The 10,194-nt window shown below is 33.0% G+C and overlaps 1 long non-coding RNA gene across 1 annotated transcript; it reads right to left on the bottom strand.

Moving 5' to 3' along the window:
- Positions 1-3,234: 3,234 nt before the first annotated feature.
- LOC149528578 (uncharacterized) lies at positions 3,235-4,981 on the bottom strand. Its single transcript, XR_016358775.1, has 2 exons — positions 4,338-4,981; positions 3,235-3,478 (listed from the first exon to the last, which is right to left on the bottom strand). It is a non-coding gene; the product is annotated as an uncharacterized LOC149528578 (long non-coding RNA).
- Positions 4,982-10,194: the final 5,213 nt, after the last annotated feature.

The following is a 10,194-nucleotide window of genomic DNA, read 5'->3' as shown; positions in this document are numbered from 1 at the left end:
TTGGGAGGATGCCAAAACACACTCCAACCATGCCTAGATCCCCCAAACCCCGCACACACTGGAAAAATAGGAAACTCGCGTAGATGGTGGGTAAAGGTAATGCAAGGGAGACCTAGAAAACAAAGAAAGTAGAGCACTTCGAGAAAGATGAGAAGTAAGCAACTTAAAAGAAACTTAGAAGTCACGCTTGGATAGACACTTGCTTTCGTACCAAAGACTTCAAGCTTGAAAGGCATAAGACTAAAACTTGGAAACAACTGGCTTTGACTGGGGAGTTAGGCATTGCAAATTTCTAAGAAGGTACCCAAAATCTCTGGTTTCACTCAAATATAATGGAAAACTTCCATGGGAAACTAAACTAAACACACAATATAAAGGAAAAATAACCTAGGAAAGAAGGAAAACAAAGCAAGGCAATATGCAAAACATACCTAACTAAACAGAACTCTTAACTACAGGGGTTACTTGCTTTTTAGTTATGAATCTGATACAATGTAATGAACCCAATTTGGGGGTCATTCATTTATTTTTGATTTAATCTTTTATTTCTATCCTTTTTTTCATATTTCCTCCGTTGATCTCTCTCCTTCCTAGATAAGAAGAAACTAGTACTGCTTCTATAGATTATTTTTCCTTCCATCTTACCTATTATTGTTGATAGATAAACTCATGTTGTTATTAATGTATTTGAAGATATTATATGTGTTTCTCTTGTATACATTATGTCACAGTTACAACATACAATTTACTGTCATTGTGATATTAAATGACTGTTGTATCTGAATTGACTTAAGGAGTTATGCAAAGCTTAGATATTCCTATCTGAAGATATCTAGATATCTCTGCTCTTCTTGATGTACCAATGTAAACTATGTAATGAGCTCCTTCTAATTATAGTAATGAATCTATGATATGCTTGACATCGATCCTTCATACATGCAATCACATTTCAATAATTGCTTATAGTAACTTTGATGTGTCTGATATGTCGATATAATTGTACAATTGTATTGTCTAGTGTATCCATAAATGTGCAACAAGAGAGGCAATCACTTATAGAGATAAGTTGCTTTTTCAGAATTGAATCTATGATCTTGCAATAATAATGGTGCAGTCTCTGATTATTACCTTCGAACTATGCCACTAGACTATATCCTCCTTATCCAAAATTAGGTTGATCTTATATCTCGCAACCCTTATAGATTATATGGTTGCGACCCCTAGTATGAGTCACAGGTCATATAAATTTAATTAGTTTACATATGGTAACATTATATTTAGTTAATATGTGGTGTGTATTATAGTATATAATCTTTATTTATTATAATTTATCAAAGTTAAAATGATTTTAATTCATTTATATTTCAGCTTATAATATATGATATAAATTATATCAATTATAGTTATATATATTTAATGATTATATAATATTATACAATGGTTTGTTCTATGTATAGTCTTATGACTATTATCTTTAAATAACTCCTCTTAAGGATTATTGTCTTTATAAATCATTAATATTTATAATAGATTATCATTATATATATGGTAAGCTATATTTCCAATGTTTACAATTTATTTATTGTTTTATGTTTTTTGTATTAATAGATGATATAATGTGAATTATGATTCTAATAAGATTATATTATTTATCAATTATTGCTTATTTAACCGTTAAAATTATAGCTATTATTTATTGAATTCGATCTTCAGAATAGTGGACTATAATGACCCCTTTAGGGCAATTTTCTTATTCGCTTCTCCTGATTATTATTATTATTACATAATATTAGACTATTTACTTTTATACTTGTATATTTGTACTATCATTTTATATTAATGGTCATACTATATTTATTAGTAGATATAATATTATATTGATTAATAAATCAATTCATTACCTTTAGTTATCAATAGTTTTTATATTCAAATGATAATAGTTAGATTTATTGATTTATAATGTAATTATAATATATTATATATTATATTAATAATAATATTAGTAATATCATTATTCTTATTACGTAGCATATTTTCTTTATATATTAATTATAATAATATTTAATTCTCAATTATATTATAATATTATCCCACGTAGGTACGTTATAAAATTATTATTAGTATTTGATATCATTTATAATCAAATTATTTATTTATTATTTAATTTATTTAACTTATTAATATTATAATTATAATATAATATTTTATATTACAATTATGCTATAATCTTATATATTGTTTTATTTTGTATTGTCAAATATATCATTATTATAATGGATTATAATATTATTATTCTTAATTATTATATGTTATTTGAATATTCATATATCCTTTTAATTTGGACTCATGACATACAACTTTAGATCCTAACCATTGTAAGAAAATGGTAAAATCTCTAATTATTTTGGTACTTGCACAATCTGGAAAGAGTCGAATTTGTGATGCATACCTTTTGGTTCATGCGTCTTATCCCATAACAGGACTAAATCACCTCCATGAACTTCCTTGGTCTAGTCTTATTGTCGAAGAATGTCTTTACACGATTTCGATGTTTTGTAATATGATCAACCATCCTTTTGCATTCTTCTTCCATCTTAGTTAGGGACATAATGTGTTTCTCCAGACCATCTTGGAAGATTGGATCCTCTATCACTTGTTGTAGTTTACAAATGGATAGCTCCAACGAGAGTGGTAGACTAGCTTCAACATCATATACCAGTTCGAATGGGGAAATCCTGATTACCTTCTTGGGTTATACTCTATTTACTTAAAGCACATCGTGCAATTTCTTGTGCTAGTTCTTCTGGTTCTCAGAAACCAACTTCTTCATGATGTTGATCACGTTTTTATTACTTGATTCTTACTTGATTCTACTTGACCATTCCCTTGAGGGAATTAATCTGATGAATGACTTAGGTGTATACTATTGTCGTAGCAAAATTCCATAATCTCCACAGAAGAAAAGTAAGAAGCATTATCCATGACAAGCTTTATTGGCACGCAGAACCTTATTAGAATGTTCTCTTTGATGAACTCATAGACAACTGTAGAAGTAGTAGTTCTAAATTTTTACCCCAGGCTGAAAATTTAGGTAGAGCCATAGTTATGCCAATCATAGGTGCATTGTTGTGTTTTCAGCCAAATACAAGAGTTTTAATAACATATAAAGAGCTAAAAAATTGCATTTAAAAGAAGAAAAACATCACATAAAAGTTTAAAACTAATTCTTACAAGTTTTTCTGAAAGACTATTTCTTTATTGATCAAAATGTTCAAATTTTCACACATGCTATGAAATTATCTAAAGAGAAAATCACAACTGAATTTCAAAGCATGATTACATGTGAAAAGAAAAACAAGGTATAAAGAATCATAGGGGCCAGTCATTGCTTGAATGACTGGCGATGTTGCTGCTCATTTTGATGATGCACGCTCTTGATGCCCTGCTGCTCCTATTTGCTTGCATTCCAACACCAAATCTTGCAATCACATGAACAGATAGAGTTAGATCCAATGGATCTAAGCAATAACCGGCCTACCTCATCGTTATGCCTTACACATGCATCCACATTTTCAAACATGATCTTGATTTTTTCTGTAATTAGTTTGTTTCATGTGTAGTAACATATATCTCTGATTAACAAGAGAATGTAAATGGGGCTCCCACAAGGGTTAGAGCTCAGCTTGTTAATAGAGATAAAAAAATTCCCATGATAAGGAAGCAAGTTCCAAGGTTGTTAAATTGAAAAAGTGAAAATGTGAAATGTTGATGCTGTTGTTCTAAAGTGAATATTATAGAGGAACGAAGTAAATGATACTTTCAATCAAATAAGTATGTTTGCTTCAATCAGAATTTTAGAAAACATGACATCCAAATAGAATGCTATAGAGCATAGTGTTTCAGTTTTTTTAGAGTCTAGTACTTTCAATTTTGGAGTAGCAAATGGAGAATTTTTTCTTCATACCAATGAACACATTAAAACAGAACATAGAGCAATTTTGTCAACAAAAGTGCAAAGGAAGGAGCAAATGTATGCTTTCAACAATTAGGATATGATCATAATAGCATAAAAACCCAAAATAATAGTATGAATGCACATATATCTGAAAGGTTTTTGTATGCATTTTAGAGTTCATCCTCTAGATTTAAAGCTACAATGAACAAAGTCATGAGAGTGAAAAAGTTTCAGTTTTATGACAAAGAAATGCCTTTTTTTCCCCTAAAAGCTCTCTAGTTAAGACCTTCAGATTTAGGGAAGATGACAGCAAAAATGAAAATCTTTGCAAAAATTTTTCCAAATTTTTAAGAGAAAGTACAAGAAGAAAAACGTGCCTTACCATGATGATCTTTAGCAAAGAACAGGTCTTCTGTTTGAAGCCCAGAAAATCCATAAAGTGGTGATATTTGAAGCTCATAATGGTGCCATAAATTGTAGAGAAAGAAAGAGCAAAAATGACTTTCATTTTTGAGAAAAAAATGCATGAGATAACACCAAGAAATGTGCCCAGAATGCGGATTCTGACCTGCTATCAAACCTCAAAGAAAGAGCAGAAAATTTGGTATGAAATGGCAGAAAAACATACCCAAAAATGACCAATTCTGAGCCACAAATGGCTTCAAAATGCCACTAAAACCCTTGCACATCTTCTCATGGCAGCTAGCAAGGGCCAAGGCGTCAAAATCTAAAGAACTATATTACTTTTCATGCCCAAAAACATGCCCAACTTTGCAAAAAACTGCGTAGCAAGAGTGCATATCGAACCAGAAAAGCTCCAAAAAGCTACAACAAATCACTTTTTCTTTTCCTCCGATAGCAACCAACAAATGAGAAGGAACAAATCACTTTTTCTTTTCCTCCGATAGCACAGAGATCTCCATTCGTTTTAGCTTCCAAACCCTCTTCTTCTTCCATGCAGCTGGAGCTCACAATGGAGCAAAATGAAATGAGAGAAATGAGCTTCTTTTAGGGTTCAATCCCTAATATTTTCCAAACCTATTGTGCTTAGCGGAGAGGCTTTGGTTTTGGCTTTACTTTCTTTAAATTTTTTGCCTTTATCCTTCATACTCACGTGAGTGAGTTTTAATTTGTGCAAAGTGTCAAAAGTGGTGACTATTGCCCACTTTAAGAATGTAAGCAATATTATTTAAAGTGACATAGTTATAAGTCATTTTATTAATATTTGATTTTAAAATAAAAATATTTATTATTTTATATATTATAAAAATATTTATTTGTTTTTAATATATATTTCTTTTTGATGAAGTTATTTATTCAATAATAAATAGATGCTATGTTGATATTATCAAATTGATTTAATAATCAATTAATATAATCAACATAGTCCATATTTATTATTTATTATTAATAAATTAATTAACAATAAATATTGTGAGTATGTTAATATTATTAAATGATTTAAAAAATTATTTTTATAACATTAGTATATTTAAGTGTTTATTATTAATAAGTTATTATAATTTTTCAAATTTTTATTAAAATATATCAGAAACAAATATCTATTTTTATGTTATAAAAAATTGATAAATATCTTTGTTAAGGGATGAAAAGGAGATGGGATGGACTTATCTACAATTGTTGAAGTCAAAGAGAGTTATTGCATTTTGAAAACTTTTTGGGATATTTTGAGGGATAAAATTACATTTTAAAGGAGTTTCTATGATGATACTATCAGTCCATGACTTTTGGGCCACTTATTCCTCCTTTGAAGTCTTTGTAAGGAGCTTAAAAAGTGTGTTTTTGACTGAGCTCGCCTAGGAGTTGGTGGCTTACATTTATGATGCAGCTAGATGTAAAATGCATAAGTGTGAGCTTGAGGCTCATTTGTAAGGAGTTCTAGTTTTAGCAGATTGGGGGACTTGTGATTTTTGTTCAATCATTCTCCTCATTTCTTGCCTATTTCTTGTAACTCAGTTTATGATAATAAGAAAGATAACCTTAGATACCATTTTTATCAATTGTTTCTACCCTATTGTGTTTGTAGAACTATGTATCAGTGTGATTGATGAACTTGTTAGTGAAAAGAATGAGTTTTCCTCATATTTGTCTCGCTATGTCATACCTTTTCTATTATAAATGCAATGTGCAGGTAACAAATCATGTCAAGCAAGTGTTATAGGCTCTTTATTGTGAGATTTTTGGTTCCTTTATAAAGCAATTAGGCACTTAGACCTTTCTGTTAATTATTAATGTGCATGCCTAGAAAAGACAAGATGTGTGAGTTTAGATCTATTATTTTGGTGTTCAAGTGTTTCAATTTTCTGAATATCATAAGTAATTTTTGATGCATCACCTTAGTCTTAGGCTTTATTCTGGTTATCCTTCTATCTCTTTCCCTCCCAAGTTTTATATTTATGTTTGAAGAGAAAATAGGTGAAGCAACATAAGAAGTGTTGGTACACCCACTACTCAGGAGTGTTTTCATGTTTCTCAAAGTGACTGAGTTTTTTGAATTTATTCAAGGGTGCAACTTTTAGAGATAACAATAGGCTTGGCTTCCACCCATTTGGTGAAGTAGTCTATGGCAATGATGACATACAAATGACCACATAAGAGGGGGTATTAATTGGTCCAATAAAATCAATTCCCCATTGCTGAAAGGGGCCTTCAATTACAACTAGCTTTAGAGGCAAAGCAACTAATTGAGGTTTGTTGGAGAACACCCTACACTTGTCACACTTGGCTACCCACTTATTAGCATCCTTGAACATGCCAGGCCAGTAATATCATTGCCTCAAAATCTTGTATGTTGCAACTGTTGATGGAAAATGACCACCACAGACCTCATTGTGGAAACTATGAAGTAACCTTTCTTGTTGAGGTTTATCGATACATCTTGAGAAGGTTCCATCTATTTCTCTTTTGTCAAGTTGGTCATCACATATGATATACTTAGCTGATTTAACTCAGAGGTCTCTTCTACTTATATCTCAATCAATCAGGTCAATCCCTGTAATTCAAAAAATAGGTGATGTTTGAGAAGCAGGGGTCTTGGAGGTTGACCATTAGTGCCCTTGAAGATTCATCTTCTTGACTTAAGTCCTGATTTTCTACAATTGTCTTGCACAAGTCATTTCCTCGCACCAATTTTGTTGGCTTCAGGTCAATGTCATACTCTTGAACTTTTGTTATCCATGCACCTCTAGTCTTGCAACCTATCTCTTTTGGTTCAATATGCTTTTGATAGTCAAATCAGATACAAATACAATAGAATGAGAGTGTAAGACATAGAATCTAAAAACATTGAGTGCTCTTACCACTGCATAGGTGTACTTTTCCATTTGAGAGTATCTCAACTCATGCTTCTTAAGGGGAGTACTCATGAAAGCAATGGGTGCTTAGCTACCTTCCTTGTTTTTCTACATGAGTATTGCAAATAGCATATGGGATGAGGCATATCAATACAATATGAACTCCTTAGTATAATCTGGATGTACCAATACGGGTGCTTTGGCTATGGCGTCTTTAATCTGATTGAAAGCCTTTCTTCCATAATCATTCCATTTGAAGGTTTGACTTCCTTTCATCATATCTATCATGCACTTGGTGATTTTAGAAAAATTAGGAATGAAACATCTCAGAAAGTCCACCTGTCCAAAGAATGATTTGACTCCAGATTTGCTTCCCAACAAATTCAACTATTGGATGGCTCTAACACATTATGGGTCAATCCTGATGCCTTCTTAGGAGACTATGTGACCCAAAAGTTTTCCTTCTATAACACAAAAGACTGATTTTTGGAATTGAGTGAAATCCCATGTTCCCTACATATTTTCAACACTTTCTCCAAGTCCCTTAGATGATTTTCTCTTTTCTTGGAGAAAACTGTCAAATCATCCAAGTAGATAACAATAATATTATCTTTTAGTTCATCGAAGGAGGAATTCATATCCCTTTGAAATGTGGCACCAACATTAATGAGCCAAAAGGGCATTCTATTATCCGAAAATATTTCCCAAGGAGTGGTGAATGCAGTCTTGAACTGATCTTCCAAATTTACCTCAATTTGGTTAAAACTCAAAAAATCCATCTAACATGGACATCATTTCGAAGCCAACCACTATTTGCAAAAAATGATCCATATTGGGCAAGGCATAGTTGTCCTTTAGAGATGCTTGGTTCAAGTTTCTAAAATCCACACAAATTCTAATCTCCCCACTCTTTTTCTAGACTAGGACAATGTTAGCTATCCATGTCAAATGGTGTATGGGTAGATCATTATTGCTTCTAGCATCTTGTAAACTTCCCTAAAGATGGCATTCAAGACCATAGGGTTGTAGTTACATTGCTTTTTCCTAAAGGGAGTGGCTTCAGGTTTGAGAGGAATTTTGTGCTTGAACTCACCATTCCTAAAGGTATATCCCAAGCAAATACATCTTGGTATTTTGACAATAATCCTTTTTCTTTTTCCCTTGTATTGATCATCCATGAAATCTGGATGGGGAAGTAGCAATGAAGGTGATATGGCTAACAAGTCTGCCCTTGATTTCTGCTCCCTTGGAACAACTTGAATTGAGAAAGCATCCAAGTGCTCAATCTCATCCTAGACCCTATTTCTATAATTCCTAAGCCTTGCATTCTTTACAGTGTACTGAGCTTGAACTTGCTTCACTATAAGCTTTGTGTCTCCTTGAGCTCTTAAGACTTTCACTCCTCTCTGCTTTGTAGTTGTGACATCTAACAACAAGGCTTCATACTCTGTTGTATTGTTGGTGTTTTTGAATTGCAACTTGTATGCAAGATGGGTTACATCTCCATTTGAGGATACAAGCACTACACCAGCTCCAGACCCAGCAATAGCGCAATTGCCATCGAACTCTAGGGTCCAAATCTCTGGGTCACTAGAAGGCTTTGGTTGTTCCTTAGAACAATTGAAGTTAGAGAGAAACATGTAATTTCTGAACTTCATTTCTTGATATAGGATTTGTGCCTAAGGATCATCAGGCTTCAAGATCATGAATTTGGCCTTCTCAAGTTCCAACTTGATCTTTTTGTTACCCATGGGAATTATGGCATAAGATGAATCCATTTTGATTTCCCCTCCCATGTCTCTACAAAAGCTTCAACTCAAAAGCATATAGTAGCTAGCTAGAATATCTGCTACTAGGATGGCTAGCTTCATTCACTTTGCAAGGTCAGCAACCAATGTTAGTTGTGCATCTTTCACTTGACCTATTAGAGGGACTTGCTTTGCATCCATGGAATAACAATGTCCAAAAGGTTTGGTAAGGGTCAACCCAAAGGCATAGGCAACTGAAGAGGGCATGATGTTATCAAAAGCTTTGGAATCAATTATGCAATTGCTAATCTTATGGCCAGTTACGTACAAGGACACATAGAATAGGTCTGGCTTCTAACTAGGGGAGATAGCTAAAACTGACACTTCTTCCTCTTTGTAGAGCATAAGAAAGAAAGGCTCTTCATCAACTAGTGGGCCACTATCCAGTTGAGGTTGCTCGTTGCTAATAGTGGAGATGAGATTAGATTGAGTTCTAGCATTTGTATCATTTTTACAATAATCCACCAACTTTTGTAATTTATCAAGATGATTTTTGAGATAATCAAGAGTAGACACCTGGATACGAGCATCCTTACAATATCATATCATATCAAATAAGGAATGCAGCTTACCACTTGATTCAAACCTTGACTGCTATTTCCTCCAAGATGAGGGATTTGATGCTCTAGTTGTAGCTGGTGAAGGGCTAGTGATTGTGTTCTAGGAAGGGATAGAGTTCACCAGGTTCTTCTCTCTCTGACTTCTCGTAGCCATGGTCATCTAAATTCTATCCAAGGTGGAAAAGAAATCACCTCCAACCTCTGAATCTAATTCATACTCCAAAAAGAATGTTCCAGAGTCCCCATGGGGAGCAAAATCATCTTCACTTTGGGGGTACTCCATGGTTAGCTCATTACTAGTAGTGAGATTCTTATATCTATTCATTTATGGGCTAGAATCACCATTGCGATTAGCTTGTAAATGAAAAATGCACATGTTTTGATTCTTGGGAGGTGTGTCAATAGAAAGCATTTTCTGAATAGACGACAATTGCAATGGTCTACCTTCAAGTGGCCTTTGGGAAACATCTTGATATGGTTCTTGGAGCAAAGAAATGGGCTTTCCCATTTGTCTCTCCATGGAAATAATTTCATTAGAGAGCTTCTAAAGGATTGCT

The sequence above is a fragment of the Cupressus sempervirens genome, chromosome 11 (assembly GCF_028749045.1).
Source record: "Cupressus sempervirens isolate cs-2001-9-10 chromosome 11, ASM2874904v1, whole genome shotgun sequence".
Classification (NCBI taxonomy): domain Eukaryota; kingdom Viridiplantae; phylum Streptophyta; class Pinopsida; order Cupressales; family Cupressaceae; genus Cupressus; species Cupressus sempervirens.
Note: the sequence above shows the minus strand (reverse complement) of the source record. Positions and strands in the feature narration are given on the sequence as shown.